General features: G+C 39.1%; 1 protein-coding gene across 6 annotated transcripts in view; it reads right to left on the minus strand.

Moving 5' to 3' along the window:
* LOC148872204 (protein FAR1-RELATED SEQUENCE 5-like) overlaps positions 1-25,066 on the minus strand; it is a 55,672-nt gene that overhangs the window by 3,215 nt on the left and 27,391 nt on the right. For 5 of the 6 annotated variants that reach the window (XM_088967270.1, XM_088967273.1, XM_088967268.1 and 2 more), the window contains exons 8-9: positions 24,902-24,962; positions 24,615-24,675 (exon numbers count right to left, since the gene is read on the minus strand). The gene's annotated coding sequence lies outside the window, so the exon portion shown is untranslated. Of the gene's footprint in view, positions 1-17,012; positions 17,138-24,614; positions 24,676-24,901; positions 24,963-25,066 lie in introns of those variants that run through there. The other variant, XM_088967272.1, reaches the window with a different exon arrangement.

The raw sequence follows: 25,066 nt of genomic DNA on the forward strand, positions 1-25,066 counted from the left end.
TCCAGCTAGTGAAGATCCTAGTCAAAATTAGATGGAAGTGAAATGACTCTAATGGAGTTCATCTTGGCTACAAGTGCAAAAATCTTTGCATAATCCACTCCATACACCTATATAAACCCTTTTGCTACCAATTTGGCTTTGTATCTTTCCACCATACCATCAGCCTTATGCTTAACTATGAACACCCACTTACATCCCACTAGTTCTTTTCCTTCAAGAAGATCTATCGCTTTTGTGCAAGGCATTAATTTTTTCATTGCATATGTTTATTCAGGTATGGATAAGGCTTTTGCCACATTCTTAGGAATAAAAACACTATCAATGAAAGTAAGAAAAGCACAAAAATATCTACATCAATGGGGTTAGGCATATCAATAGGAATGAGAATAACTGAATGAGAATAACTGAACTTGAACATGTTTCTCCTCAACCCTACTCTCTCCCTAAAAGGAGAAAAAGGGAAGAAGGGTTCACTCTCAAAAAAGGACACATCCATGGAGACGATACATGTGAGAGATAGGATCAAAACACCGATAGCCCTTTTGAGTGGAAGGATAATCCAAAAAGACACATAGGATAGCACGAGGACCAAGTTTACCACGAGTAGGAGATAAGTCATGGACAAAGGATCGACAACCAACACACGCATAGGAATGGGGAACAAAGGGACCTTGGGAAACAAAAGTTGATGTGGGACGTTGTACTCTAACAACCAAGACAACATACAATTGATAATATATGCAACAGGCATAATAACTTCCATCCAAAAATGTTTTTTTTTTCTGTAATTGAAAATGATTTCATTAAACAAGAGGAATAAGATTTTACAAGAATCCCTTGGAGAGGCACAAGATGTAGCCTCCCCTAACCATTACAAGAGATTAGAAATAAAATTACAATGCTGCCCAGAATAAATGGTCCCTAGTAGACCCCTGTTTAGCAAGATGATCAGCCAAAGCATTTTCCTCCCTACCCATCTACTAATATCTACATGCTATGTGCCTTGTTAAACATTTAACTTTTTTTGATGAGATCCCTATAACTCCAAACAACAAAGTCTGGATTTGACAGCCATCCCACAATCACCATACAATCCCCTTCAATCAGTAGGTTCTCCACTCCTACTTGATTAGCAAATTGAATTCTCTGTACTGCAGCCAATATCTCAGCTCTTGTAAAGTCCCCTGTCCCTATTGGGCCTGAGAATAAGGATATGATGTTACCATTTTCATTCCTCAATATTACCCTGGCTTCTTCCGTCAAAATTCAGTTTAAAAAAAGCCTTCTGGGGAGTTACCCAAACTGTAGTGATTGCACCAATATACCAGAGGAGGTGAGATGGGAAGAGGAAGCAGCAAGGAATTTCAAGCGGTGAACAAGTGGAAGATTGAATTGAATATAGAAGCGAAGAAAGTACTACTTGAGAGCGGAAGGGCCAGAGGTAAAAATCTGCCAAAGGTTAGAGAAGATAGGAAGGGGACGATACTTTTGGTTGAGGAAGCAGTTCTATGGGTGAAGGGGTTTATCGATGGAGTACTTCAATCGATCAGAATAGTAGGGTGGAAAAATACATTAGAGCTGGAAAGGAAGAAATATGAAGTGGAGCTGAGGCGTAACAGGAAAGGATGGTTCATTACCATCACAAAACACTTCGGCGATAGGAAACAAATGGTTTGCTTACCGGAAGGGAAGAAGACACAAGGTTGGACAGCCTTTGCAGGTGGGTTACAGCAGTTCCTCGTCGCTGTTGACAGTCACGTACATAAGGAAAATGAGCAAGAACAGAGTACAGGAGATAGCCCTCCTAAACCATCGAGCCAGCCTTCAAAGCACAGTTTCTGTAAAACGTTAACAAGCTCAAATAGGGGGATGAAATTCTGGTTTGAGGCTGTGCAAGAGGACTGGGAGAGGAGAATGGTGATAACAGCCAACAAGGAGGACAGGATTGGAGGAAGATACTACAATCTGTGGTGCATAACTTGAATCAGGAAACTGAGGTTGCTCTGGAGCCGTTCTCCGACAAGAAGGCGGTGCTAAAAATTGATGATGAGGTGAATAGGGAATTCACAGCATTTGAGTGTGAAGAAGGTTTGGTCTATATCCAGAACTGGAAGCCATTATGTAACGAGATGGTACATATCAGAGGAAGCTTTATGCTAAAACTGGTAGGACTTCCCTTCCACTTGTGGAACGAATCGAACCTGGGAAACACAATCAAGATGCTGGGTGGGGTAATGGAGGAAGTTCAGTTGCAAGATCTTCAAGCTGCGGAGGTTAGAATCAAGGGGGTGGAACCAGGTTTGCTCCCTAGAACAATCGAAGTTCTTGCGGATGGAGTTTGTTATAGAGTTTGGCTGGTTTCTTAGGTAGAGATGAAGCTTTGGGGGCGAGGTACGAACGTAGAAGACGATAAGGACGTGGCGGGCTGGGTTACATGTGGCACACAGGTATTGGCGAAATTGGGCGAAGAACAGCACAGGCCTTAAGGGGAAGCTAGGAAGTCGACAAAGTCGACTGTGGAAAACCAAAAGACACGCAAGCCTTTAAAAGAAAAAACATTGAAAATTTTTTAAATAACTGAAAATTTAGGGGCCCGGGCCACATTTGCTGACGTGGTTAAAAAGAGGGGTGGATCAGTCAGAGTTTTGGGGCGGGCTGGGTCGTCTGAACCAATAGGAGGACAGAACAGTCCAACCAAAGTGAGAACGTGGACTGGGGGCAGAGATTTGCGATAAGAATCGTCTATTTTCTTCTTCGACTAAACAGTTGGCAATGTTTCAACTTCGACCAGGCGGACTGAGAAAACCAGAGGCTCACTACAATAGATTTCTCACCCAATTTCTGAAATACATAGAGAGGGTCAAGCATCACAGGATCGGCCAAATCCCAGATACGCAGGGGAATACAATGAAGAGGAGGGCATTGATGAGGGATGGATAGACTGTATTGTGGAAGAGGAAGAAGCAGAAGTGGAAGTTGATTCTGATGACTAGTCCAGCATAGGAAGCGTTGAGTCCGACAAGAGGTCAGAGGAAGTAATGGAAGCAACCCTAAATCTTGGCACGCTGTTTACAAAAGAAGCAAAAGAAGTATTTTGCCAAGAACAGTCTTTACACCGTGAACCAATCAACAGAGCGGAACACATTCCAAATGTCAGGGACGAAAACCCTATCCCACACTCAGAAGTTCCACCACCAATTCCTTTTGCCAGACAGGAGATGTGTAAGGAAATATCTAAGACTCTCCAGGAACAAAACAGAGGTACAGTAGAGAGGGATAAACAGGAGCGTGAGGGAAGAGATCTTTGTATAAGAAAGGAGACGGGAAGGCAAACTCATCAGAACCGAGCCAAGGTGTTGGATGACTCTCACACTCCAATTCAGGACTTGACAGTGTCTGCTTTCAGCTCCAGAATTCCTATCCTATCCCATTTTAACCCAGGTAACAATGTCCTTTTGTCTTGCGTGCCAGATTCTGATCCCAATCCAGAGGCTGCAGCTTGTTTAGGAGAAAAAGGGGCAAGAGAGAGTAGCGGGGGTAGGGCGGGTCAGGAGAGAGAGACAAGATTAGAAGAGGAAGATGTAAAGAGGCCGAATGGGTCCTAGTATTTAGCTAATGGGCCTCTCTTAATGGGCATATTATTTCTTTTTGTTTGATCTAGTTGGCCGCCCACTTAAGGGTATATTTGTAATTATATTAACAATAATTTTTAGTAAAAAGGATTAGAGAAGGGAGGAAAGGATTATTCGAACCTTTCTTCTTCTTCCTCTTTTCTCCGTCTTCTTCTCTTGTATTACTGCTCTTACTTATCTTCCTCTTTCTCTATAATTTTTAAGTTTAAACCTATTTTGAGGATTGGTTTACATTTTGGTATCAGAGTTTCTTTCTTCCTTTTCTTCTTCCTCTTTTCCGATACACCCTTCGATTAAGAGAGTGTTATGGAGACAGTTCTATGAGAGAGTAAGAATGATGCTGAAATGTATAGGAAGTTGGTGGAGAGAAATATGGTGTTTGAATTTCTTACTGAACTCAACCTTGAGTTTGACATCATTAGGCAAAATATCCTGGCCAAAGATGAGATTACTCTTTCCCAGGCATATGCTATGATAAGCAGTGAGGAGAGTAGGCAACAGGTTCAGTTATAGAATCCACCTACAGAACACTCTGCACATGATGGAATAAAGCCAAAGGGTCCAACTGAGAAAAATGATAAGATATGTGATATTGCAAGAAACCGAGGCATACAAATGACACTTGTTGGAAGCTTCATCCTGAGCTTCTTCCTAACAGGTTTAAGAATAACAACAGTTCTAAGAAGGGCAGTCAAGCAGGAAAGACTAAGATAGCTAATATTGCTACAGTACCTGAAGGAGGAAATAAGGAGAGAAGAAAAATCAACCATTGAGCAATTGGCAGCAATGAAGGCGAATTTTGAAAAGTATGGGAGGCTGCTAAATCACTTGGAAGATACTGTTTTTCATCTCACTCTTCCAGCAACACATCATCATCATCAGCATTTGCTCACTCAGGTATTTGTGCTTTTGCAAATCATGCTTCAGTTTTAGGTAATCATAAAATCACTTGGATTATTGATTCCAGTGCATCAGACCATATGACCAGCCTGTCTAATCTCTTCTGCTCATACCACATTCTCTCTACTAAAGAGAAAATTTCTCTCTACTAAAGAGAAAATATCTCTTGCTGATGGGTCTCTTGCTCTCATTTTTTGTAAAGGGGATATAAAGACCTCTGACACCCTTTATTTATCCTTTGTCCTTCATGTCCCTAAACTTGATACAAACCTTTTATCTTTTAGCAGTTTAACTAAATCCATGAATTGTAGCATAACTTTTTTTCCCACTCATTGTGTTTTTCAGAACCTGCAATCTCAGAGGATGATTGGGAGTGGCCATGAGGCAAACGGAATGTACTTGCTGGACACACCGGATAGAGCTTTTGGACCACCTCATGGAGTTTCCTTAGAGTCATTCTTGTCAGAGTCCATTGACAAAGTCTTGCTACGTCACTTTTGGTTTGGTCATTTGTTTTTTTCTGCTTTGAGTCATTTGTTTCCAGATATGTTTAAGGGAGTGACTTTATCGAGCCTTCATTGTGAGTCGTGTGAACTGGCAAAGCATTGTAGACATTCTTATTCAGTAAGCAATAAAAGATCTCTCTCATTTTCATATTGTTCACTCTGATGTGTGGGGGCCATATTATTTGCCAACTATGGGGGATTATAGGTATTTTATCCTTTTTATTGATGACTACTCTCGTTACACTTGGATTTATCTCTTGAAATCCAGGGATGAAAAGAAGAACCGATATGTGGTTGAAGTTGCCAAATCCCTCTTGTTTGCATCCCATGTTCCTATAAAATTTTGGGGAGATATTGTTCTTACTGCTACCTTTTTAATCAACCATATGCCCTCCCAGGTTCTTAACTTCAAAACCCCCTTTATCCTTCTCTTCCCGGATGAGGATCTGTTTTCTTTTCCTCTTCGTGTTTTTGGGTGCACTTATTATGTGCATGTTCATAGCCATCAAAGGCACAAATTTGAACCTAAGGCTCGTAAATGTGTTTTTCTAGGATATGCCTCCACACAGAAGGGATATTGTTGTTTTGATCTAGTTAGTGGCACCCACTTTGTATCTCGGGATGTCGCATTTGCTGAGTTAACTCCTTTCTTTAGTATTTCTCCTAAGGGGGAGAAATCTGAAGAACCATTTTCTCTGTCTCTAGCTGTTCCTCTTCCCATTCCTCGAGTCCTCTCATGAGGTGTCCACTTCTCCCACTGAACCTACCTCTAATATTCCTGTTCCTCCTCCACCTCATTCTCCTGTAATTCCTTATCATCATGTTCTCCAAAGGTGGTACCAAAGGCACAGATTCAAACATGGGCAAGTTGTTTCCACTCCTACAGAAGAGCCTCTTGCTCCCCCCATCATTACTAAGGTAACATGTCAACCTTCTTCTGGCCCGTCTACATCTTTCCCAAACCTTGACCTTCCTATTGCTCTCCGCAAGGGCAAGCGGAAGTGTACAACCCATTGTATCTCCAAATCCAAACACCTGTCTTATAGCCTTCTATCTCCTTCCTACACTCATTTCTTACTTCTGTTTCTTCCCATGTGATACCCAAATCCGTACCAGAAGCCTTATCTAAACCTGAATGGAGGAATGCTATGATGGCTGAACTGGATGCTTTGCATAAAAACCATACCTGGGATATTGTTGACTTGCATGAAGGGAAGGAACTAGTGGGTTGTAAATGGGTGTTTACCATTAAATATCACTATGTTGGATCTATTGAGAGGTTTAAGGCTAGGCTGGTTGCTAAAGGCTACACTCGATGTATGGTATTGACTATCTTGAGACATTTGCTCCCGTAGCTAATATGACCTCAGTTTGAGTTTTGTTATCTCTAACCGCTACTTTTGATTAGCCCCTACACCAGTTTGATGTTAAAAATGCCTTCTTGAATGGAGACCTACATGAAGAGGTCTATATGTCTTTGCCTCCAGGGGTGTATGGGAAGGAAATGCAAGGCAATGTGTGCAAAAATCTATTTATGGTTTCAAACAGTCTCCTCGAGCTTGGTTTGAGAGGTCCAGGGCTGCTCTTGTCTCCTTTGATTACACACAAACTCAATCTGATCATACCCTGTTCTTGAAGAGAAATGGCTCTCTGGTGACATTTTTTATATTTTATGGATGATATTGTGGTTATGAGTAATGACACTCAAGAGGTCAGTAACCTCAAAAGATTTCTTAACTCTGAATTTAAGATCAAGGATTTGGGAGATCTTCGGTATTTTTTGGGCATTGAAGTTGCTAGATCCAATGATGGTATCTTCATTTCTCAGCGTAAATATGTTCTTGACCTCCTTATTGAGACTAGTAAACTTGGAGTTAAACCAATCTCCACTCCTATTGATCCCAATCATAACTCTGAATTTGAGATCAAGGATTTGGGAGATCTTCGGTATTTTTTGGGCATTAAAGTTGCTAGATCTAATGATGGTCTCTTCATTTCTCAGCGTAAATATGTCCTTGACCTCCTTGTTGAGACTAGTAAACTTGGAGTTAAACCAATCTCCACTCCTATTGATCCCAATCATAAGCTTTCTGTTACAGATGGTGGACATTTTGTCTTTGCATGACTCGGTCGGACATTTCCTATGTAGTAAGTGTTATCAGTCAATTTATGCATTCTCCCAGAGATACTCATTTAGCTGCTGTAGAAAGGGTTTTGTATTACTTGAAAGGTACTCCAGTGAAAGGTATTCTATTTGCCAAACATGGACATATGAAGCTGAAAGCTTTCACTGATGCTGATTGGGCAGTATGTATTGATGATAGGAGATCCACCTCGGGTTATTGTGCTCTAGTCGCTGGGAACATTGTGTCATGGAGGAGTAAGAAATAGTCTGTAGTTGCTAGATCCTTCGTTGAAACAGAATACGGGGCAATGGCACATGGTGTCAGAATTACTATGGCTACGATCCCTCTTAGAAGAATTGGGGGTTGACTATGAGAAGCCAATGATGCTCTACTGTGACAACCAAGCAACTATCATTATTGCACATAATTCTATTCAACATGACAGAACTAAGCACATTGAGATTGATAGACATTTTATAAGGGAAAAAGTTTCCTCAGGAGAAATTTTTCTTGCCATTCATCACATTAGAAGAACAATTGGCTGATATCTTGACCAAGGGAATTCCGAGAGGGAAAATGGCATACTGTATAGGCAAATTGGACATGATTGACATCTATGCTCAGCTTGAGGGGGAGTGTAAAGAGACTGGGCCGAATGGGTCCTAGTATATTCTCTTGTAATATTTTTTCTATTTTTCTGTTAGCTAATGGGCCTCTCTTAATGGGCCTGTTATTTCTTTTTGTTTGATCTCTTTATATTACTGCCTATCTGGCCGCCCACTTAAGGGCATACTTGTAATTATTTTAACATTAAATTTTAGTAAAAAGGATTAGAAAAGGGAATGAAGGATTATTCAAACCTTTCTTCTTCTTCCTCCACTTTTCTCCATCATCTTCTCTTGTACTGCTGCTCTTACTTTTCTTCCTCATTTTTCTCTCTAATTTTTAAGTTTACACCTATTTTGAGGACTGGTTTACATTTGAAAATAAAAGAAATAGCAGAATTCTGAAATTTCTTGAGAGCCTGGTTTATGAAGTTGAGGAGAAATCATAGAAAAGAGGGGTAGAGGAGTCTAGTGTAGAAGGAAGTCAAGAGGAAGAAGGTAGAGATGGGGAAAAAGGTCAGGAAGAGAGAGAGAGAGAGAGAGAGAAAAGGGAGTTGACTAGTGAGGACTTTATGGCAGTGTTTGTGTAGAAGTTGAGGTGTAAATTAAAAGATCCAAATGATTTAAAAGTGTTCCTTCATAAAAAGAGAAGTTAAGGCCAAAAGGAGAAAAATGAATAAGGCTGAAAGACTGTTAAAGGATGTAGAAGGAGATAAAAGCCTTGATATTAGAAGGGAAAGGAGAAAAGGAAATAAGTGAGGGTGATAGGGTTAAGGGGTGGAGAACAAAGATAAATGAGGATCATAAGTTAGAATGTTAGAGAACTGGGGAGTGCAAGGAAGAGAGCAGTAATAAAAGAGGCTATCAAGAAAATAAATCCAAATGTGGTATTGTTGCAGGAAACTAAAATAGCAGAATTTGACAGCAAGTGGGCAAGGAGTGTATGGAAAGGTAGGGGGATTAGTTGGGTAGCCTTACCTTCCTGGGGGTCTACAGGGGGTGTTGTGACAATGTGGAAGAATGAGGTATTAGTAGGTATGGAAGAATTGATAGGACAATATTCAGTCTCATTGAAGTTTAGGCAAGTGGAGGATGGATTTGAATGGGTCTTAACCAATGTGTATAGACCGAATGACTACAGAGAGAGGAGGAAGTTATGGGATGAGCTGGCTGACATAAGGGGCTTGTGGGATGGGCCATGGTGCTTGAGAGGTGACTTCAATGAAATCAAATTCTTGGAAGAAACAAATAGTCCTAGGCAGAGATCAACCATGAGTATGAGGAGATTTAATCAATTTATTGATGTCTATGAAGTTAAAGAGATCACATTATCAAATAGGTATTTTACTTGGTCCAACCTCCAAGTTAGTCTAATTTGTTCTAAGCTAGATAAATTCTTATTTTCAAATGATTGGGAAGAACATTGGGGGAATCTGAACTCTAGAGCACTTCCAAGGGTGACCTCTGACCATTGGCCTATAGTAATTTATAAGGAAGAGGTGTGAAGTGCATGTCTTGCACCATTTATATTTGAAAACATGTGGTTAAGACACCCGGGATTCATTAAGAAAGTTAAAGAGTGATGATTAGAGACCAATAAAACAATAGAATGGAGTGGAATGCAGTTTCACAAAAAGCTCCAATTTTTGAAAGTTAGAATCAATGAATGGAATTGTTTAGATTGTGGGAGATTGGAGGAAATGAAGCAAAATGTGATTGCACAAATTGAAATATTGGATAACAAAGAAGGGAGGGGTTGCCTAACAGAAGAGGATAAGGGACAAAGATGGAGGTTGTGCAAACAGCTAGAGGACTATCTTCTTCAGGAGGAAATAAGTTAGAGGCAAAAGTCGAGATGCAAGTAGTTGAAAGAGGGGGATAGGAACACTAAATTTTTTCATGCTATAGCAAGTGGAAGAAGGAGAAGAAACACTATTTTAAGTTTGGAGATTGAAGGGGTAACAATTTCCAATCAAAGAGATAAAGGAGGGGGATATAGATCATTTTAGGTTTATATTTAGACGATCCCTAAATAATAAGGTGTGGCTCGAGGGGTTGGAATGGCCAACACTGAAGCTAGAAGATAAGGAGTGGCTGGAGAAGAAATTTGAATTGGAAGAGATAAAGGAGGCGATATTCTCTATGGATAGATTAAAGGCACCGGGCTCAGATGGTTTCACATTGGATTTTCATCAAGATTGTTGGGAGATTCTAAACGGTGACCTAAGGCTGGTATTTGACGAATTCCATACTACAGGAGTGATTAACCTAGGGCTAAATTCCACTTTCATTGCCTTGATACCCAAGAAAAGTGATGCAAACCATCCGAATGACTACAAGCCGATTAGCTTAGTTAATAGCCTGTATAAGATCATCACTAAGGTGATATCCATTAGAATTAGGAAGGTGCTCCCATAAATCATAGCAAATAACCAATGAGCTTTTCTGAAGGGGAGGCAAATAACAGATCACATACTTATAGCAAATGAGAGTTTGGAGGACTTCAAGAGATCCCGAAAAAAAGGGGTGGCTTGCAAATTGAACTTAGAAAAGGCTTATGACTTGGTTGATTGGTCTTTCCTATTAGAGGTGATGATAAATTTTGGGTTTGGAGATAAATGGTGCAAATGGGTGATGGGCTGCATTAGGAATTGCCATTACTCCATATTGGTGAATGGGACAGTGGTGGACTATTTTCCAGCTTTGAGAGGGATTAGACAAGGAGATCCCCTTTCCCCTTTTTTGTTTACACTGGTCGCGGAAGTGTTGGGGAGACTAATCCAAAGTAGATTCTAGGTATTTAATAAGGGGATGTAGATTTGGAAGAGAGAATATACCAATCACACACTTGCAATTTGCAGATGACAATTATTTTTTTGCAAAGGAGGGGATCTCAATAGGATCAAAAACTTGAAGCTCAATTTACAACTTTTCGAGCAAATATCAAATCTTAAAGCGAATTTTGAGAAAGGTTGTATAGTTGGAATCAATACGGGGGAGGGAAGGTCTGTGAGTGTGCAGACATTTTGGGGTGTGTAGTATCTAATTGACCATTAAACTACCTTGGTTTGCCATTGGGAGATAGTCCTCAGAGAGATGAATTTTGGGTTTCGGTTGTGGAGAAGTTTGAAAAGAGATTTGCGAATTGGAAGAAAAACTATTTGTCTCTTTGAGGGAGAATTACTTTAATTAGGTTCACATTAGCTAACCTTCATTCTATTTTTTGTCGGTCTTTAGGATTCTGGTTAGGGTGGATAGTAGGCTGGAAAAACTTATGAGAGATTTTCTATGGGAACTAGGGGAGGAGAAGGACCATAGGGTTAGGTCGGAGGTGGTGTGTAGGAACATAAGGAATTTAGCATTACTAGGGAAATGGTTATGGAGATTTGGGAATTGGGAACACAAGGAATAGGAATTAGGTTGTATTTAGCATTACTAGGGAAATGGTTATAGAGATTTTCAGTGGGGAAAGAAAAACTTTGGGTTAAAATAGTGGGAAGTATTCATGGGGTGGCAAACAATGGATGGGACTGGGATTCTAGCAAGGACTACAAGAGCATCTCCCTGGAAAGCTATTCAAGCTACTTTGCCCGTGTTCTCTCCTTGGATAAGATATGACTTGCACTTAGGCAACCTAATTAAATTCTGGGAACATGTTTGGGTTGGGGATTCCCCTTTGAAAGATCAATTTCCAACTATTTTTGCTATCTCTACCCTTAAAAATGAACCAATCTCCTCCTTCCTTATACCTTCCAATTCACCTTTTGGATTTGGTTGGAACCTAGGTTTGAAAAGAGAGATCAAGGACATAGAATTAGGTTGTATTTCAGTCTTATTATCCATCCTTAAAGGGATTTTCCTAGAGCCAACAAAGGAAGACAATAGAATTTGGACACTCACTCCCTCGGGTTCCTACACCTGTGCCTCTTTCTTCAATGCCCTGTTACAACATTCTTTTATTGGACTGTCATTTCCTATTAAAGAGGTGTAGTGTCAATCTATACCTCCAAAGGTTGGGAGTTTCTGTTGGAAAGCCTTTTTGGAAAGAGTTAATACAAGAGATTTACTTCAAAGAAAAAGACCCAACGGTTGTTTGTCTCCTCATTGGTGTGTCCTCTGTAAATTTGATTGTGAGTTTGGATACCATTTACTAATTTCCTATCAGTTTGCAAAAAAACATTTGGGAATATTTTACTTCTTTGTTTGGGTGCAGGTGAACTCCCCCTTTGAATGTGCAAAGTTTATTCACTTCCATGCCCAACTAAATAACAAAAAGGGCAAAGCTCATGTGGAGATGTGTAAGGACTGCAGTTTGTTGGACTGCTTGGGAGGAGAGAAATTCATGGATTTTTCTAGATAAAGAGAGAAGCTTGGAAGTAATATTGGAGATTATTCACATCAGGGTGATACGTTGGTTAAAAACTTTGGAATTGTTTGTTGATTTCTCAGTTGATGAGATGCTAAGGAATTTGAAGGAAATTGCCGAATCAACTTCAGCTAAGAAAGCTTCAAGTTCTTGTAGGACCCCTCCACCAAGCGGCTTTATCAAACTAAACTTTGATGGCAGTAGTTTGAGTAATCCAAGGCCCTCCAGAATAGGGGGAGTGATAAGAGATGAAAAAGGGAATCTGTTAACTGTGTTCTGGTCCAATTGGGGTGGAAGACTCCTTGAGGACTGAGATACTAGGAGCTCTTGAAGGGGTACAAAGGGTCAAAGGCATGCATATTAAGAAATTGATCATAGAAGGTGATTCTAAAGTTGTAGTGAACTGGCTAAAATATGACAATTCCAAGCTCTAGAACTACAACAATGAAAAGAGGAAATTTAAGTGGCTGAGCAAGGATATGGAAGTTAGTTGTACATGGGTAAAGAGAAGTACAAACTCATTGGCAGATGGTTTAGGTAGGCAAGGAGTGAATAGAAACTCTATTTTTTGGGTTGTATTGTAATTGTTTTACGGTTTGGGTATACATTGATGTATTAGGGAGTTAAACTTTTTTAGCTCCTTAACTATGTACTTTCTCAATCTTTAATAAAATTCACTGTTATTGATAAAAAAAATGAGCTGAAAGAAGCCAAGGATTTCAACCAATGGATTGTCCTGGTTAAGATACATTCCTTCACTTCTGTAAAGGAGCTCTCTTTATCTTGGAAAATTCTAGCATTTCTTTCTCCCAAATTGTCCATAAAGTGGCTGCTCTAAAACATCTCCACATACTCCTCCCGCTTTTTGTTAGGCAAGCAAAGGTAATTGGTGAGAATAATGATTTTACTTCTACTGGTTGGTTCCACCTACATCCAAACAAAACAAACATCCAATTCCAAAGAGCTACAACAAAGGAACAAGAAATCAATAAGCGGTAACAGTCATCACTATGAGAATTGCACAGTACATACCAGTTTGGGGACAAACAAATAAAATGTTTTTTTTTTTTTTACATTTGTAAGTTTTACAAAGTAATAATCTTACCAATGTACATTTCCCAGCAGAAAACAACAATTTTGGGGGGCACAGGCTTTGTCCAAACTTCTTTCACTAGGAAAGGGTCAAAAAAAGTACTCAAAGAAAGGGATTTGAAGAATGATGCACAAATGAAAGAACCTTTTGGGATAGGAATCCACACCCTTTTATCAGGAGAAGAGAGATCCAAGCAAACTCTCTAGAATGGATAGAAGTTCAGTAACACAAGCAAGGTCCTCCTCCCTTAAGCCCCTACAAAAACCAAAGTCCTAATTCAAGGATAAAGGTAAAATTGGAGGGGGAAGAAAGACGGAGATAACCTCCTTTTTATAAAGGGAAATGGCATATAGAGAAGGAAATAGGTCTTCTAGAGGTTGATTACCCACCCAAGTGTCTTCCCAAAAAAGAACCAAGTGTCTTCCCAAAAAAGAACCAAATTTCCGGAACAAGTATCATACCTTACAAATTGAAGGAACTTGGGGAGGACGCCATGTATTGCCTTCCACGATGTCGTTTGGGTAGCCCGATGAGATACCCAACATCCCAACCAGAGACAGAACGATCATGAATACAGAAGAAAAACAACCTTTTGAAAAGAAATGACTGTTCAAAAGTTGTAGAAAATCAAAAGAAAGTAGTAGAAATCAGGTTTCAAGAAAAGAGGAGAAGAAGAAGAAGAAGGTGGCGGCAAATAGGATTAAGAGAGAGATTTTCAAACATAATCATCCCTCTTACACCCCTAAATTCTATTTCATTAAGTTAAACTTTAATAATTTACAGAGAGGTCCCTAGTTGGGTAGAAAAATAAAAAACATAACACAAGAAAAAATAAAGCCCAGATTAAGGCCTATTACAGCAAAGAACATAAAAAATAAAAAAGGATAAACAGCCTATGGGCCATTCGGCCCATCTTCTCTACACTCCCATTCAAACTGAGCATACATGTCAATCATGCCAAGCTTGCCAGTATCATGCTGAAGTTTAGCCTTGGGAATGCCTTGGTGAGGAAATCAGCTAATTGTCCTTCAAAAGTGATGAAAGGTAGACACACATCTCAAAAAGCCACTCTTTCTCGAATGAAGTGTCTATCAATTTCAATATGTTTAGTTTTGTCATGTTGCACGGGATTATGAGCAATGTTGATGGCAACTTAATTATCACAATATAACATCATTAGCTTATCATGCTCAATACCCAGTTCCTCCGTCAAGGATCTAAGCCATAGTAATTCAGAAACTCCATGAGCCATGGTTCTGTATTCAACTTCGGCTGAAAATCGGGCAACATCTGATTGTTTCTTGCTTCTCCAAGAGATAATATTACATGCCACCAAGCTATAGTACCCAAAGGTAGATCTTCTATCATCAATGTTTCCGGCCCAATCAACATCTGTGTAGGCTTTAAGTTTTATATGGCCATGCTTAGCAAATAGAATTCCCTTTTCCAAGGGAACCCTTCAAATAACACATAATCCTCTCTATTGTTGTCATGTGAGAATCCCTAGGAGCATGCATGAACTAACTAATGCAACTGACAACATATGAAATGTCTGGCCAAGTCATGCATAGATAGAGAAGTTTTCCAAGTAGTCTCTGGAAGAATCTTTATCTTCCAATAATATTCCATCTGAAGCAGAGAATTTATGATTCATATCAATAGGAGTAGCAACTTGGTCTAGCACACATCTTCCCTGTTTTAGAGAGCAAATCAAGTACATACTTTCTCTGAGAGATAAAGATCATATCCTTGGATTTAGCAATTTCTATGCCAAGAAAGTATCTCAATTCCCCCAGATCTTTGATCTCAAATTTTGTATAAAGGAAAGATTTGAAATTATTAATCCCTGGTACATCATTACCAGTCACAACAATATCATCAACATAGACAATCAGGTAAACAACCAAGGATCTTCTCCCCTTCACAAAGAGGGTATTGATCAGACTGTGTCTGTACATAGCCAAAACTAACAGGAGCAGTCATAAACCTTTCAAACCATTCTCTAGGGGACTGTTTAAGTCCATAAAGAGATTTCTTCAGCCTGCAGACCTTCATTTTCATATTTGTTTCATACATCCCTGGAGGAAGACATATATACCTCCTCATGTAACTCTCCATTCAAAAATGCATTATTTACATTCAGCTGATAAAGTGGACAGTCTGAGTGTATAGCTAGAGATAGCAAAACTCTCACAAAAGTCATCTTTGCAACAGGAGCAAAGGTCCCCAGATAACCAATCCCATATATTTGTGTATAACCTTTTGCAACCAGCCTAGTCTTGTACCTTTCACTGGTGCCATCAGCGTGATATTTGATAGTAAAAACCCACTTATAGCCTATTGGGTCATTTCCTTCAGGCAAATCAACCACTTCCCAAGTGTCATTCTTGTGCAAGGCATCAATTTTTGTTCTCATAGCATCCCTCCATTCTGGAATAGTAAGCTTATGACACATACCTGGGAATTGGGTTAGAAGAAACAGAAGAAAGGTAAGCAAAATATGGAGAGAACAAACTATAAGAAAGGTGTTTGGAAATGTAATGTATAGTACATTTTCTTTTTCCTTTCCTAATAGCAATAAGGATATCAAGGTCTGGGAAGGATGACTCCGAAGGGGATGTATCAGTACTTGTCTCTTCTATGACTGGAGCTGCAAGAGGCTCATGTGTTGTAGGGGAAACAATCTACTCACTTCTAGTTCTCTGTCGTTGATACAACTTAGGATTAAAAAGAGGACGATGAGGTAAAGGAGGAGGGATAGGAACACTGGAATGAGAATGAAATGAGTGATCCTCCATTGACTCATTTGAAGGATGAAGAGTCTTAACAGAAGACTCAACTGGGACAGGAAGGGGAAGAGCAAATAACTGTGACAAATTCTCCCCCTTTTGACAATGCCTCTCCTGAGAAGAATCATAAAAGGAAGAGAAGATACACATTCTCCCCCATTGAGACATACCGAGTGCCAGTCTTTGGATCAAAAACAACAGTAACCCTTTTGTGTGGGAAAATAACCAAAGAAGATACACTTGTGGGCTTTTGGTTCAAATTTATATCTCTAGACATTTGGGATATGTACATAACAAGTGCAGCCAAAGACACGGAGAGGAATAGGAAAAAGATCATTGCCTGGATAAAGAAAACTGAAGGGAGACTTAAACCCCAAAACCCTAAATGACATATAGTTGATTAGGTAGGTTGTAGTGAGAACATCACCCCAAAATTTTGTAGGGACATGTGAGGCAAATAAAATACTTCTTGCAAGTTCAACAATATGCCAATTTTTTCTTTCAACAACTCCATTCTGTTCTGGGGTTGTTACACAGGAACTTTGGTGAATAACCCCCAAGTCAGTGAGATAGCAGGTTAGGTTTTTCTCAAAATATTCTTTTGCATTGTATGATCTAAAAATTTTAATTCTGGTATCACTAAGTTAGGACAAATTCATAGAATTGCCTCACAAGTCTAGGAATTTCATCACGGGACTTGATCAAAAATATCCAAGTGAACCGAGAAAAGTCATCAATGAACAAGATAAAATATTTGTAGCCACCCATAGAAAGTAAGTGATAAGGCCCCCACACATCAGAGTGCACAATATGAAATGAAGAATAAGATCTTTTATTACTCAGAGGATAACTACTTCTATAATGTTTTGACAATTCACACGACTCACAATGAAGACTGGACAAACTAATTCCCTTAAACAGTTTTGGGAATAAATGACTTAATGCAGAAAAAGAAAGATGACCCAAACGAAAATGACATAACATGGCAACTGATGGACTCTATAGATATAGACTCAAAAGCAACTTTTGCAGGTTATCTATGGCTCTATCCAGGAGTGTCTAGCAAATATATTCCATTCGCCTCATGGTCATTCCCAGTCACTTTCTAAGACTCCAGATCCTGAAAAACACAATAGAAATGAAAGAAGGTTACACAGAAGTTCAATGACTTAGTTAGTCTACTTACAAATAACAAATTAGTATTTAGCTTGGGTACATGAAGAGTAGAGGGAAGTACCAAGGAATCTGTAGCCTTGATGGTCCCTTTGCCGGAGATAGGGGCAAGGGAGCCATCGACTATGATGATTTTGTCACGGCCATGAAGTAAATCATAAGAAACAAACAAAGTGGAAAGACTGGTCATATGATCAAAAGCATCAGAATCAATAATCCAAGGGATCCTACGATTACCTAAAATATTTGCATGATTGGCAGAAGCCCATATACCTGAATGAGCAAATGCAGAAGAGATTGAATTTCCTGGAGGGTTGGAAGAAGAGACAACACCTCTAGGTGATTGATCATCTTTCCAAACTTCTCATATTTTGCCTTCATAGTTGCTAACTGTTCACTAGCAGTCATCTCTTTAGTTTGGCATCTGTCACTATCTGAACCAGCAGCAATATTAGCACTCCCTGCCTTCATATTTCCATGCTTCTTTTGAAACTGGAGAGGAAGAAGCTCAGTATGCAATTTCCAACACTTGTCTTTAGTGTGTTTTGGCTTCTTGCAGTACTCACAAATAATTTCTTTCTTCCCTGAGCTACTTGGAGTCCCTGCAACTCCCTTGGGTTTCACTCCCATATTAGCAAAGTGATCATTAAGACCAGCCCCTTGAACCTGGACAAGTCTCCTGCTTTCTTCACTGCTTACCAAGGCATAGGCTTGAGACAGTGAAACACTATCCTTGGATAAAATATTTTGTTTTGTGATGTCATACTCTGGATTCAACCCTGTCAAAAACTCAAACACCATGTTTCTCTCAACAAGTTTCCTGTAGGTCTCAGCATCATTAGTGGTGTCCCAGGCTACAGCTTCTATCAAATCAATTTCTTGCCATAAAGACTTTAGTATTGAGAAATAAACAGCTAACGGTTTCTCCCTCTATCTCAAATTCTTCACATCACTTCTCAGCTTGTAAACCCTGGCCACATTTAATTCCTGCGAATAGGTTTCAGCAACACTATCCAAAATTTCCTTTGTTGAATTCATCCACAAATAGTGCTAACTAATCTGCGGTTGCATTGAGTTCACAAGTCATCCAATAACAATATAATTTTCTTGCATCCACTTCTCATATTATGGATCATCTTCCGAAAGAGTCTTCTTGCTCCCGAAGATAAAACCCCATTTGCCTCTACTATAGATATGAATTTTTACTGATTGTGGCCAAGCCAGATAATTAGTTGCATCCAGTTGACTGTGGTCATAACCAGTAGAGGGTCTACAGAGGCTCCCGGAACCTGTCCGGATTCAGCAACATGCTTGTTTTCAACTTCTAAAGGGTTCATCTTCTTAAATACTTCGAAAATAATTTCTGACAACTTCAAATAACAACAAATGAAGACAAAACAAAAACTGTGTTGTGAGCCAACCTCTATGCAGCCATACCAGCTACATGTCACACCCAAAAGTCGGGAGAAACAGAGAAATCTCAGCCGCTCCTTGTAGACTTAACAAAACACCAATCCACTTGATTCGATCTTCAAGATGAAGGATGAGAAGACTTTTAGTCACTGAATGCCCATGTCAAACTCCTTGTGGGGTCCACAATCAGATTTCTCCAAAAAGTTAGGGTTTCAAACAACACACTTAAATCTGTCAGAAGGATGACAAAACCAATCCCCTTCTCTCCAGAAACCACTAACAACTGGGTTGAAATAGGTTTCTTTAACTATTCATACGATTCAGTTCTCCATACACACTATGTATGGGAAAAAAGAGAAAAGTTGAGTTTTCTCTGATACCAAGAAGAAAAACAGCCTTTTGAGGATTGTTCAAAAAGTTGCAGAAAATCAAAAGTAGTAGAAATCAGGTTTCAAGAAAAGAGGAGAATAAGAAGGTAACGGCAACTAGGGTTAAGAGAGAGATTTTTGAACATAACCATCTCTCTTACACCCCTAATTCCATTTCATTAAGTTAAACTTTAATAATTTACAGAGAGGTCCCTAGTTGGGCAGAAAATTAATAAACATAACACAAGAAAGAATAAAGCGCAGATTTAAGGCCCATTACAGCAAAGAATATAAAAAATAAAAAAAAAAAGATAAATAGTCTATGGGCCATTCAACCCATCTTCTCTACAAATACTAAGCACAATCATGTGCTACAAACTTTCTATTTTTAGAGGCCATCTCCATAGCCACTTTCCCAATAAAGTTTCATTTTTTTAGGACCAAATACCATAATCCCAAACCTCCTGCCTCTTTACTGCGACAAACTCTCCCAATTAACTAAGTGATCATTTTTCTCCTCCCCTAGTTCACAAAGAAAATCTCTAATCATTTTTTCTAATTTCCTAGCCTTCTTATAGGGGATCCTAAACACAGAGACATAATAGACTGATAATTTGGCAAATGTAGCCTTAATCAAAGTTACCCTTCCTCCCATAGTGATATAATTCTTTTACCAAGCTGCCAACTTTCATTCAAATTTCTCAACAACTGGATACCAAAATCTGCTTTCCCTAGGATTCCCACCCAAAGGTAAACCCAAATAAGTCAAGGGCCAAGAAGAAATAGAACAGTCCAAAGAGTTAGCAATCAACTCAACTTCATTGTCATCCAGATTGACCCTACACAACTTTTTTCAAAGTTGATCTTTAGATTGGAAACACTCTCAAAGCGTAATATTAGATCCTTAAGATTTCCCACTCTTCTTGGCTCGCTTCTCTCACAGAAAATGATATTATCATCTGCAAACTAGAGATAAGTTACAGAGACATTGTTCCTTCCGATCTTCGAACCATCTATTACCCCCTCCCTATCTGCTTTTGATATCAATCTACTCAGCACATCCGCCACCAAAGTAAAAAGAAAATGAGAAAGAGGATCACCTTGTCTCAAACCTTTGCAGATTGGAAAGAAATCCTTTACCACTCCATTCACTAGCATAGAGTAATGAACCAAAGTGAGGCAACCAATCATCCATAAGTACCATCTCTCCCCAAACCCACAAGTCCTAAGTATCTATAAGAGAAAACTCCAGTCCACCATATCATATGCCTTCTCAAGGTCCAACTTGCAAGCAAAGCCTAGGCCCCCTGATTTTCTCATATCCTCTACACATTCATTTGCTATTAGGATTTGATTGGTTATCTACCTACCTTGTATGAAAGCTCCTTGATCTTGACTAATAATAAATGGTAAGACCACTATGATCCTTAAGGGTAACACCTTTGCCAAGATTTTATATATGCTCGTCACCAAACTAATGGACCTATAGTCTTTTGGGTGTTTAGCATCAATCTTTTTTGGAATGAGAGCTAAGAAAGTGGCATTTATTCCAGGGCTAATCACATGTCTCTCTTCAAACTCCTCCTTGATCTTGACTAATGATAAATGATAAGACCACTATGATCCTTAAGGGTAGCACCTTTGCCAAGATTTTATATATGCTCGTCACCAAACTAGTGAACCTATAGTCTTTTGGGTGTTTAGCATTAATCTTTTATGGAATGAGAGCTAAGAAAGTGGCATTTATTCCAGGGATAATCACATGTCTCTCTTCAAACTCCTTGAAAACCTCAATCAGATCCTCCTTAATTATTCTCCAACAATCATGGTAAAAGGGCATGGTGAAACCATCTGGACCTAGTGCCTTTGATCTATCCATAGAGAACACCGCTTGTTTGATTTCTTCTTCTTCAAAGCTCCTTTCCAGCCAACCTAAAATGCTCTTGTCTAGCCTTGGCCACTCTAATCCTTCCAACCTCTCTCTAATGTTTAGAGGTCCTCTCATCCTTGACTTGAAGTGATCCACAAAAAATCATTGCTATCTCTTCTTGAGAAGAGAAGATTTCTCTATCAATTTCTAATTTGGTCATAGAATTCTTTCTCCGTCTCCCATTAGCCAAAGCATGAAAATATTTGGTGCTCCCATCACCTTCCTTGATCCATCTATGCCTTAACTTTTGCTTCCAAGAGATTTCCTCTCTATAGAGCACTTCTTCCAATTCTTTTTTTAGTTTCCATCTTGACTCCTCTCTTGTTCATTCATTGTTTTTTGGGCTTCCTTCTCATCCAAAGCCTCAATGCTTGAAAGTAAGTTGGACTTGTGCTCCTCTATTCTTCCAAACTGATCTATGTTCCACTCTTTTCTTTTGGCCCTCAACATTTTCAGTTTTTTTGTGGAACCACACTCCTCTCCATTTTACACCCCTCAATTCCTCACTCTACCATTCCCCAACCTTCTTTACAAAATCCGGGTGTGTCAACCACATGTTCTCAAATCTAAAAAGCCTAGGCCCACTACCTAACCGTTCTTGTCCTAACATAATAGGGCAGTGATCAAAAGTGACTCTAGGTAAGGCTTTTGTCACCAAACCCCTCCAAAGATTTTCCCACGCTGCATTAAAAGAAAACGATCCAGCTTTGAGCAGGTTGGGTTTTCCTGAAAGTTAGTCCAAGTAAAGATGGCTTGAAGTAATGGGAATTCCTTCAACTCACAAAGATTGACCAAGTCATTGAACTTCTTCATACCGGTTGAACATCCATCCAGAAATGTTTGGAAACATGCATATGTAATAACAAGCCACGAGAAACTTCAAGGAGGTGATGGTTCTTTCTTCTAGCAACACTACTCTGTTAAGGTGTTTTAACACAAGAACTTTGATGAAAAGAGCCGCATGAGGCAATAAATTCTGTAAGATCACTATGAATTATTCTTTTGCATTGTCAAACTAGAAGATGTGAATCTCAGTCTAAAATTGGGTAAATACCATGCATTGAAAATTTTGCACAATCTTCGGAACCTCATCACTGGATCGCATTGGATAAACCAGATATATCAAGAATAGTCATCAATCTGTGATAAAGTATTTATAACATGTTTCATAAGACAAAGTAACAGGGCCCCAAACATTAGAGTAGATAATATGAAAAGGAAAATTAGATCTTTTATTTCTCAAAGTAAAAGAGTTTATACAATGCTTGCTCAACTGACATGTTTAACACTACAACTCATTTACTGACAAAGACTTGAATAAATATAGAAACACAATTTTTAAAGACTCAAATGACAAATGGCCAAGATGAATATGCCATAAATAGGCATAACTCTTACTAGATTGACTTCATAGACTCTGAAGCAACGAGACTAGCTTTATTCTCCAACGCATACAAACCATTCACCATATTACCTCTACCAATGGAAAGTAAAGGTTATTGAACAACTTAAGGAATGAGTAATACTACTAATGGAAAGTAAATTAATAGGTAACTTAGGAACGTGTAGCACATCAGAAAGTACAAGGCCAAAAGAAAGGGAGATAGTTCCTTGACCAACTATGATAGAGAACGACCCATTAGCTAGTACCACCTTGTATCTCCTAAAGAGGTTATATGCCTGAACAAGTTAGACTTACCCTTCATGTGATTTGAGGCCCTAGAGTAAATGATCCAAGGAGATTCAGATGTAAGGGATGACACATGGAAAGAAGTGGCAAAGTTACCTAATGCAAATGCAAAGGAGGTAGATGAAGTAGGACCACAGTCCATCTAACAAGCGTCCTAGCATACAGTTCCAAATGATCACGAAAAGAGTTGATAATCTCTTCCTTTGGATCATAAGCATAAAGATGATCCTAAGATATAGTGGTGCAAGTGGTCTTGAGTTGCCACATTTGCTGAATTATACTTCATTTGGCTTTGCTGGCCTGGCTTCTTATTTTGATAAAATGATTTTTTACTTAACTTCTAAGCCCACTTCAACTTCCCATGAAGATCCCAAAAATTCTCTCTAGTGTGCCTACACCATTGACAGTGAATGCACCAAAGTTTGTCCTTGTCCTTGACTCTTTTCTAGGAATCACCCTTCTTAAAGGAGTTACCACCATTCGCATTAGTACCACACCAAGCTATCAAAGCAACTAGCTCCCCCTCAGAATTATTCATCACATTTCCACAATTCTTCTACTTTCTTATGATTGCACTAAAGCATAAACTTCTTAAACTGAAGGGAGATCTTTACTTCCGAGGATTTGAACCCTAATAAATTCACACATAGAGTTCAACCCCAAAATAAAGGCAAACACCTTCTATTAGGAAACTAGGGTTTTGTAGGCATTAGCATCATTATCACATTTCCAATTCATATTTTGGTAGTGACCAGCTCCTTCCAGATTGAGGTCAAATCTGAATAATACATTGAAAGACTTCTCTCCCCTTGGTTGCGTGTAGTAGATGTAGCTTGCAACTAATAGATTTTTGCATAGCGTCTCTGTTTTGAATAGGTGCTTTTTGCTTGCTCCCAAATTTCAACAGTTGTTCAGCCCACATAAAGTTTCTTCTCACTTGTGAGAGGATAGATACAAGCAACTATTACATCACCATACTATTTCCCATTTGCCATGTTCAGCACTCCCAGACTTTGTTTCTTTAACTCTCCCATTGATATACCTTATCTTTCCCCTTGCAGCAGTATAGAGTTTAATTTCTTTCAACCACCCTAGATAATTAAGGCCATCTAGAGGGATAACAGCCATGGGAAAGGTCAAGTCCATACTCCCACTTAGTCCACCTTGGCTAGAAGACATACCCAAGGTAGTTGTATTCTTAGAGGACATGGTGTACAAACCAAAGAGTCACTTTTCAGCTACAAATCAAAGGACTCAACCACAAAAAAAGAAAGGTCTAGGACTACTGTATTAGCTAGCCAGAAAAAAGTGCACACCCCTGACAAGACAAAGACAGCACTGTTGTGGGGCCAGAAACACAGAAAGTACCAGGTTCTCCACCAGACCAAAAAACAAGATAAACAGGCCCTACGATCAGCCATTCACTTAAAGGGCCACACTATTACCAGTCACCACAGCTGTTACAGCCACCACTGGTCATACTTGATCTAAAACCTCCACCCACTTGGGTACAAAAGGATCACATGATTCATATAGGTGCTAAACACCACCAAAAACTTCACAGCATTCAGTCACCACAAGCCAGATTTATCTTGGCACACGACCAAGAAATAAAAAGGGAAAGAAGATAGAAACTACTCACATATCAATCTAATGTACTTTCTCCTAAGATCAATATGAAAATCAGAAAGAAGGGGAAAAAATAGTTCAATCTGTCTTCAGGCCCACAAAACCTGCTCTGATACATGTTTTCTTGATAAAAATAAAGAAAAACCAGAACAAGGAAGAGTGAGAGAGAGGAGAAGAGAGGAAGAGAGAAGCCAAAAATCTTGGCTGGCGGCACCAGCTTTCCATTATATACTAGGGCGACATAATAAAACAATAAAAGTATGTAAAAAGACCACAGTACCCCTGCGGCCCATAATACACTAAGTATTAACAGTTTTAACAGCATATACTCAAGAACGTGAAGAAAAGAAGCCAAACCAGAAAGAAGAATACAGCAAAGAAAGAATGGTTTTACCTTTTTCACACAACAATGTCTCTCCATCCGTATCCTTTGGCCAATGATAAATTCTTGATCACTGCAAAAGGAAGAAACTGCAAATCAGAACATTGTAGAGGCAAAATTAATAGGAATAAATAAATAAGCACATAAATTCTGCAGATCTACAGAATTTATAAATCACATTATTTTATCAAACCGTTTTTACCCAGTGGCAATCATTTCTCTGTACGAGGGTATTCCTGTAACACCTTGTAGCATGCAAGCATGGGTTCCCATTTAGGTCAAAGAAAGAATGGTTTTACCTTTTTCACACAACAATGTCTCTCCATCCGTATCCTTTGGCCAATGATAAATTCTTGATCACTGCAAAAGGAAGAAACTGCAAATCAGAACATTGTAGAGGCAAAATTAATAGGAATAAATAAATAAGCACATAAATTCTGCAGATCTACAGAATTTATAAATCA

The sequence above is a fragment of the Nelumbo lutea genome, chromosome 2 (genome assembly GCF_056320005.1).
Source record: "Nelumbo lutea isolate HS-2025 chromosome 2, American lotus-T2T, whole genome shotgun sequence".
Taxonomy (NCBI): domain Eukaryota; kingdom Viridiplantae; phylum Streptophyta; class Magnoliopsida; order Proteales; family Nelumbonaceae; genus Nelumbo; species Nelumbo lutea.